Below are 8,838 nucleotides of genomic sequence, written 5' to 3'. Positions count from 1 at the left end.
GCTAGGATTACAGGCGTGAGCCACCGCGCCCGGCCATTGGAAGTTCTTTTGTCAAAGACGCTAAATGAAAAGTTGAAATGTATTAAACAAATAAAATTTGTATGCCTGCAATGGCCCTGAACTGAAAAGGTAACATTTGTGAAAAAAAAAAAAAAACCTAATAATTTTAACAATGTTTATTCCCTGTCTCTGTGTCTTTGTGATCTAATACAAGAGCTGAAATAAAAGGGAACCATTAAATTGTGTATGGGCATGTGTGAGTATGATATGATGTTATGAGAGAAGAACTCGTGATTGCAGTTCTATAATCTGGATTTATAACTGAATACCATTTCAAAGTTGATGACATCAGACAAGTCCTATAATATGGGTTTATAACTGAATGCCATTTAAAAGTCGATGACATCAGACAAATTTTGGAACATATTTCATTACTCTTTCTATATCTAAAGACCGAAACAGGATCCGCACTTTTTACCTCACAAAAAGGCGCACTTCTCATATCTGATGATAATCAGCTAAAACAAAAGACTGACACAGGACATGCACTTTCCACCTATCACAAAAATCAACTCCAACAAATGATTTTCAAAAGAATGGTGAAAAGAGCTACGGTTCGTAAAATAATGGTGAAATGAATTCTTTCAATATGGGTATTTTAAAGGCTCTACTATCAACTTCTTGGAAATATCCAGTTAGCGGGGTCTCAACATAGATTTGTCTGCGAAAACCATTTTAGGCCCTGAGCTGATGAAACAAATCATCTGAAAATGATGGTGAAAAGAGGTACAGTCCTTTAAAATGGTGAAATAATTCTTAAAAATAATGGTTATTTCAAAAGCTTTACTACCTACTTCTTGGAAATATCCAGTTACCTGAGCCTAAATATAGATTTGTATGCCAAAATCATTTTCGATTCCGAGCTGATGAATCAAATGATTCTTAAGATGCTGGAGAAAAGTGCGCTTTTAACATCTCACAAAAGTGCGTACTTCTCATCTCTGATGATAATCACCTCAAGCAAAAGACTGACACAGGACCTGCACTTTCCACCTCTCACAAAAATCAATTCCAACAAATGAAAATTTCCTCCAGTTCGTAAAATAATGGTGAAACAACGGTGAAATAATTCTTAAAATAATGGTTACTTTAAAGGCTTCAATACCAACTTCTTGGAAATATCCAGTTAGCTGGGCCTCAACAGAGATTTGTCTGCCAAAACCATTTTAGGCTCTGAGCTAATGAAACAAATCATCTTAAAGGGATGGTGTAAAGAGCTACAGTCCTTTAAAAAATGGTGAAATAATGGTGAAATAATTCTCAAAATAATGTTTATTTCCGCTGGGCGCAGTGGCTCACGCCTGTAATCCTAGCACTCTGAGAGGCCCGGGCGGATGGTTTGAGCTCAGGAGTTCGAGACCAGCCTGAGCAAGAGCGAGACCCCGTCTCTACCAAAAATAGAAAGAAATTAATCGGACAGCTAAAAAAATATATACATAGGAAAGCCGGGCATGGTGGCACGTGCCTGTAGTCCCAGCTACTCAGGAGGCTGAGGCAGCAGGAGGATCGCTTGAGCCCAGGAGTTTGAGGTTGCTGTGAGCTAGGCTGACGCCATGGCACTCTAGCCCGGGCAACAGGGTGAGACTCTGTCTCAAAAAAAAAAAAAAAAAAAAAAAAAAGCAACTCCAACAAAGGATTCTTAAAATAATGGTTGTTTTAAAGGCTCTAGTACCAACCAACTTCTTGGAAATATCCAGTTAGCTGCGCCTCAATATAGATTTGTCTGCAAAAACCATTTTAGGCTCTGAGCTGATGAAACAAATCATCTTAAAGTGATGGTGATAAGTGCTACAGTCCTTTAAAAAATGGTGAAATAATTTCAAATAGGACCATGTAAAAGGGTTTTTATAATATCAAAGAATATCATGCTTGATGTGTACAATGTCATTCCAACACACTCACATGATATTCCAATATGCCTTCTCTGGGACTCCTTCCAAAACAGCACTCTTTGGCTTCTATTTTCTCCCAGAACATAGACAGGTTAGACATATGCTACATATGTTTTGGGGCTTTCTGAATACATTATGTTGGGTATGATTATATTCTGTCTTCTGAGTAAAATGCTGAGTTTCTCAGAAAATTCTATAACTTAAGATTTATTTCCACAGCTTTCCGTTGAATAGATGCTCCTATAATGCTGTACAAAGAAAGACTGGGTGGGCCTTGCCACAAAAATTCATTAAATAAATTTGGTGGTATAGCTGGAAGCCAACAGGGAAAAAAATCCTTCATATTGGAAATATATGAGTCCACTAGAATACAGTTTGCTCCAGTCACAATGCACAGTAATCATTTACTGGTTACACTAGACATCATCCTAGCTGTGTTTTACACCAAGACATCAAGTTAAAACCAGCCCAATCCCCCACCCCACACACAGACGGCTGCACACCTTTGGGTATGACGCCACCTTAATTCTCTCCCTTAGTAAGGTCTGTCCCTTCTCTGTTTCCCATTCTCACATTCTAGCAGTCTGATAAGACTTTGGCACCAACTGAGAAACAAGTTTTGCCAGAAAAATGGGGTCTTCCCAAGTTCAAAAACTACTTCATGGGATTTTTGTGAACATGAAAAGAGTCTCGTAAGGGCAGATGAAGGCAAAAAGGAGATAGCAATGACATCGCCTGGATTTCTAATCATTTGCTATTAATTCTAAGGAAGTTCCAGGAACGTTATGCTATCCAGAATGAATCCAGAGCCAAGATCACTTTAGCTTACCACGATGATCTCCCAATCTTCAAATCACAATGAGCCCTTTTCAGTTCTCACTCTACCTACTGTCCCTCTCTTCTGCATCTGCCTAATTAATAGGAATCACAGTCAGAGATTCATTCAGAGTTGCAGTCTCGGCGGGGCGCGGTGGCTCACGCCTGTAATCCTAGCACTCTGGGAGGCCGAGGCGGGAGAATTGCTTGAGCTCAGGAGTTGAAGACCAGCCTGAGCAAGAGTGAGACCCCTGTCTCTACTAAAAGTAGAAAAATTAGCCGGCATCGTGGCACGCGCCTGTAGTCCCAGCTACTCGGGAGGCTGAGGCAGGAGGATCGCTTGAGCCCCCGAGTGTGAGGTTGCTGTGAGCTAGACTGACGCCACGGCACTCTAGCCAAGGCAACGGAGCGAGACTCTGTCTTAAAAAAAAAAAAAAAGAAAGAAAGAAAACGAGAAAGAAAGGAGAACATCATATCATCAGGTTGCTTAGAGCCACGTTAAGAACGAATCTTTTATCCATGAAATTGTGAAGGAAAAAAAAGTGCTAGTTTTCCTGTCACACCTCAAACCGCACTACACTGAGCTATAGGCCTCTCAGACAAAAAAATTCGAATGGAGTCACTTTATGAAATGGCAATGCCATTTTCTGTGCTTTTTGAAAACCTAAGAGTTCGAAAAACTCTGTTAAATCCAGCTATCTTTACAACTACTTAAACTGGATTCTATTAGACTGCTATACCAGAAAAAAGGTAACTAAATTGTTAATCAAATGAAACTGTTTCTACTCCTACCACTTTCACTCCCATTAGATTTTTGCCACCACCAAGAAAAGTTCCAAGAGGAACTTTCTTTTGTGATTCCAATGTCTCCCCCTCTGTGGTTCCTTTCTCTCTGCTTACAAGTTTCCTCAAGCCTCCTCTTCCTTGACAGTAAATATATCCACAAAGAACTGGTATCCAGAATACATAAAGGACTCCTACGACTCAAAAGGAAAAATACTGAAAACAAAATTAAACGCAAAACCCTTGAGAGTGTGTGTTCTTCACAAAAGAAGATACTCAGGCTGGGCGCGGTGGCTCACGCCTGTAATCCTAGCACTCCGGAAGGCCGAGGCGGGTGGATCGTTTGAGCTCAGGAGTTCGAGACCAGCCTGAGCAAGAGCGAGATCCCCCGTCTCTATTAAAAATAGAAATAAATTAGCTGGACAGTTAAAAATATATAGAGGAAAAAATTAACCGGGCATGGTGGCGCGTGCCTGTAGTCCCAGCTACCCGGGAGGCTGAGGCAGGAGGATCGCCTGAGCCCAGGAGTTGGAGGTTGCTGAGAGCTAGGCTGACGCCACGGCACTCTAGCCCGGGCAACAGAGACAGACTCTGTCTCAAAAAAGAAAAAAAGAAGATACCCAAATGGCCAAAAAGCATACAAAAAGGCGTAATGGCTAAACTTAAGAGTTAGCAATAGCAAGAGGTGGTGACGATGTCGAGCAACTCGAACTCTCATACCTTACTAGTGGGGTGTAAATTCGTGTTACCTCCCCAACGGGGGGGTTTGTTTGCTTGGAGGCTATCAAGTCAGTAGATACAACAAATTAATTATAGCAAGGGAGCTTTTATTACTTGGCACAAGTAAGGAGCACACCGGGGATAGTTCCCAAAGCAGGACGTCCCTGAACAAGAGGGTGTGGCTAGTTTTATCTGCTCAGACTGGGAATACTTGGCACGCTGCAGCGCAGGCGCAGTGCAGCTCCACGCTTCCACATGTGTCTATACGTCGCTTGTTCTGAAACTGGTGTATCAGCTCTTCCCTGGGCGGAGATTTCAGTATTATTGTTACCGACGCCCCTGGGTTCTTGTAATCTCCCGAGATGGAAATCAAGAGGGATCACCAGACATATTAACAAAGAAAAAAGTTTATTTAGCTTATGTACAAGGTAGTCAGCACCAAGAATGGAAAAGTTCAGGCTGCTCGCGGAGGGAAGTGTGGGAATTGGTTTCGTAGGCCTTTTCTCAAGGGAAGGGTTATGTCACGTACCGGAGGGATTTTTCTACCGCCTGCGCAGTAGCTTTACATACTTCTTGCACTGTATGTAGCATTAGCATTTTAAATCTCCACCCCTGGGCGTGATTTTTACTATTAAAATGAAGAAAAGCTTACTGTAAGTTGGAGCTTAAGCCTAACTGCGCCTGCGGGAGCTCTGGCAAAGTCCCTAGCCCTCTAAAGCAAGAACTTGCGATTAACAGGTTTTTGGTCTCATGCTTCTAATGGGCTAGACATTCAGCAAGCCTCAGCTTGAATAAGGGGTTTTAGGCTAGCTTCGGCTTCAACCGGCCTCTGCTCCTCTCCTCTGGACCTCATCAAAACAGGAAACCAACCGGTCTGCCTGTCTCATTGTGATGAGGAGAGGTTGTTCCGAGGCCACTGGAACCAGATGTTTCTCTTATCTTAGTTATGCTACGGTCTTTGTTTCTGGAATTTGCCGTCCTGGAAGAAAGCTCTTGCCAAATGTATTAGTAACAGTATTAGTAATACTGTTACTAATAGTATTAGTATTAATACTAGTTACTAGTATTAGTATTAATACTAGTAACTAGTATTAGTATTACTATTAGTGTTGGTATTGCTATTAGTTACTAATAGTAATAGTATGTTACTAATACTGTTACTAATTAGTAATTAGTAACAGGGAATGAGTATTCTTTTACTGGCCGGGATACACTGATACAACCATTTTAGAAAACTCACTGCTGTGAGGAATGTAATGACAGTGATTAAGGCATTCCTTAAAAATCTTAGATGGTTGTGCTAATGAAAGGTGGCCTTACTAATAACCTATCTAACAGAGGAAAATAAACAATCAAACAGAAGGTAAGAAGAATAAACTCACAGCACGTAATTGCCCCTCTGAAGAAAAAACTGACAGCACAACTGCCCCTTGTTTTGTTTGGTTAAACACCTGAGACTTAATATCTCTGTAAGTTCCTTTTTTAAAAAAATTTAAGCCCTAAAATTTCCTTTTCATAGCCTTGAAGAGTCCTAAGAGAATAACAAGGGTGTGAGCTCCCTCCCAGCTCTTGCCAGAACCGGATTCCAAGGACTCTGATAAAGCCAGCCTCACAGAGAGAAGAAAAAAAAAAAGGAAAAAACAAACAAAGCTGCTCCACAGCCACTTCTGTTATCAGTCCGAAGCAAGGGAAAAGAAAAAAAGCAAAATATTTTTACCCTGTAAAAGCACTGAGCAGCTTTTCCTCAGCTGCCTGGCACTTCCATTTCTTCCTTCGAATGCTGTGGCCTCCCTCTCCTTCTCTTCTTCTCTCTCTCTCTCTCTCTGCCTCTCTTTACCTTCTTTCTTTTCTTTCTCTCTTTTTTCTCTCTTTCCCTTCTCTCTCTCTCTTTCTCTCCCTATCTGTTTCTAAGAAAGCAAAATAAACTTTTTACATCTTTATATCCTAATTTTTGTGTGCAAAATCTTTCCCATCCCACATATTAATTCGTACCCTTACAGCTAGCAAAATCTTTAGGGGCAAGAAAAGCAAAGCCGTATCAAGAATGTGTAGCATGTTCTTTTGAAGACCTTAAAACTCAGAACATTGCTTCTGGATCCACTCCTATGAGTGGAATGACACAGGATTTGTCCTTTTGTGTCTGGCCTATTTCGCTGTGCATGATGTCCTATGTATTGCACATAGGGCCTTTAAGGAGGTGATTAGGGTTTAATGAGGTCGTAAGGGTGGAGCTCTGGTCCACTAGAACTTATAGCTCTCTCTCTGCTATATGAGGACACAGGGAGAAGTCAGCTATCTGAAAAAGATGAGATGGTGCCTAAATACTATGAAAAATCTTCTTGGGTACTGATTAGGCAAGAAACAAATATGTATGTAAGTACCCATTGTTCTAAATCTTTATCAATAAATCACAAGATCTCACAGGATTACATAAATTTTGTAAAACATTTTTTTAATCAAATTGTTCACGTGGACAGGGGGCCCACAAAAAAACAAATGGGTTTGCCTGGGTTACTCAACATCCTTTAGGTAATCCCACCTGGAACCTCAAGGTTTTTTTTTTTTTTTTCTCAGCTCTCTCCAAACCACACTTCGATGCACACCAACTGATCTGTCCTCCTTCAATTTTTAAAAATTTGTTTATATAGTCATTTCCTGCTAACATGAAAAGTAAACACATGACTCAATGGATTACATGTAATTATGCCTCATTTTTATCCTATGAGTCTTGGCACCATCTGAGGGGCTATCTTCATGGAAGAAGGAAGATAGGGAGTAATAATAGAACTGATTTACACAGATTCTTCTGACATCAAGACAACAAATGTCCCATCACATTAACAAGGCTCTTCACTTTGTCTTCTATTTTTCACTATTGAAGAAAAAAATGGAAAAAAACAAGAGGCTCATGAAAATTCTTCTTTAGTTCCCATCATTTTCAGTGCAGTTATTAGGCTTTTAAATTTAGAACTAACTTTAGGTTTACAGAAAATTTATAAAACGAATACAGAGAGTTCTCATATCCCCCACCTAGCTTCATCTAATCTTTTTCTAATTTTGGTATATATACTGGTTATCTTGGGCATTCATTCTCTATTAGAATATGAAAGAATTCAGCAAAGATCGCGTTCTTCAGGGAGGGATGCCAGGACAAACAAAGTCATAGTCGGGAATACACGATACTTCCTCTACACTGGCTTTCTTTTCAGTGGTATGTTCATAGCTAGCTATTCATGTCTGAATTCCTTGTAAGAATGGCAGTAGCTAAAAAACACATTAAGCTTCCAGGGCCATAGACACCCCATGCCCCCTTTCTTCACATTGTCATACTTGCTATAATATTTGTTGTAACCTCTTTGAAATGCTCCAACAATGCCTTTAGGGGTGAAATCCCACATCTGTATTCAGCTTGACAGATCCCCTCTTTTGAAATCTGAGAGTTTCTTCTTCATTGGTATGACAAATGCCAACCTGGAGTCCTGGGTATTCACTGTCATCTAATCTTGACATCTTATGTGATCGTAGTATGATTATCAAAACCAGAAAAGTACCAATAAATATATGAGAAGGCAGGGAAGCATTTTCTCATTGATTTTTCTACTGTTCTCCTCCTTCACCTCAATCCTCACGCTGACTGCCATCAAAAGTTTGGTCTAACAATGCAAACATTTGAGAGTAGATACCAACCCTTTCTAGGTGACTAGGTGTATGAACACCAGATAACAGAACAATGGTTTTCAATGAAATAGAGTACCTCCCAAAATGATAAGCGAAAAAAAATGAAACAAATCTGCTTTGAATGAATTAGATAGCCTACACATGCTGTATTTCATACTACCCAATTTTCTGTATTTCCTCACTCATCCCATTTTTTTTCTTCTTTTTAAAAATATAAATGAAATCTTTTTTGCAAACATCAATTACCATCAAACAAAGGACGACATATGGAGAAGAAGGAAAATATTTTTGTGTAAAAATGGATATTATCTATTATCAAGAAAAAACTATTCACAAGTGGCCCAGAACTTTTATAGTCTAGTAAAAGAGCAGTCACTTCCTATGCGTTTCTTCCCTCTTTTTTAATGTAATCACTGTGGTTTTCATTACCCACAAACTCGTCAATATTCCTGGTCCACTGATAGACATTTTTAAAGGTTTTGAAAGCTATTATGGCTTCAAAGATACCAACAGGAATATAAATCTTTTCTGCTAAATTAGCCAGGGGAAAGCAATTTCTGTCTGATAACTTCACTCTTTCCTTTTCACCTGGCAGTCTGTCTTCACTTTCCAGCCCAAGAAGGAAATTCTTTTTGTTTTTAACCCAATGGCTGCATTCTTAGATCTTGTTCCAAATGTCTTTGGCTGATTAACAAGCAAGGAGTATAAAAGAAAAATGGTGCAAAACTTCTGCTAACTTCTAATATGAGTTGGAAAGTTTGTATCTTTGTCTCTGCTTTTCAGGAGTTTTTAATAAGATAAGTTCAACCTGAGACACATTCATATTACAAATCCTGAGAATGATTGAGGACACGTGCTACCTTTTCCTTACCAATCTCTTGCCAAATAT

The sequence above is a fragment of the Propithecus coquereli genome, unplaced genomic scaffold, assembly GCF_000956105.1.
Source record: "Propithecus coquereli isolate 6110/MARCELLA unplaced genomic scaffold, Pcoq_1.0 Scaffold240, whole genome shotgun sequence".
NCBI lineage: Eukaryota > Metazoa > Chordata > Mammalia > Primates > Indriidae > Propithecus > Propithecus coquereli.
Note: the sequence above shows the minus strand (reverse complement) of the source record.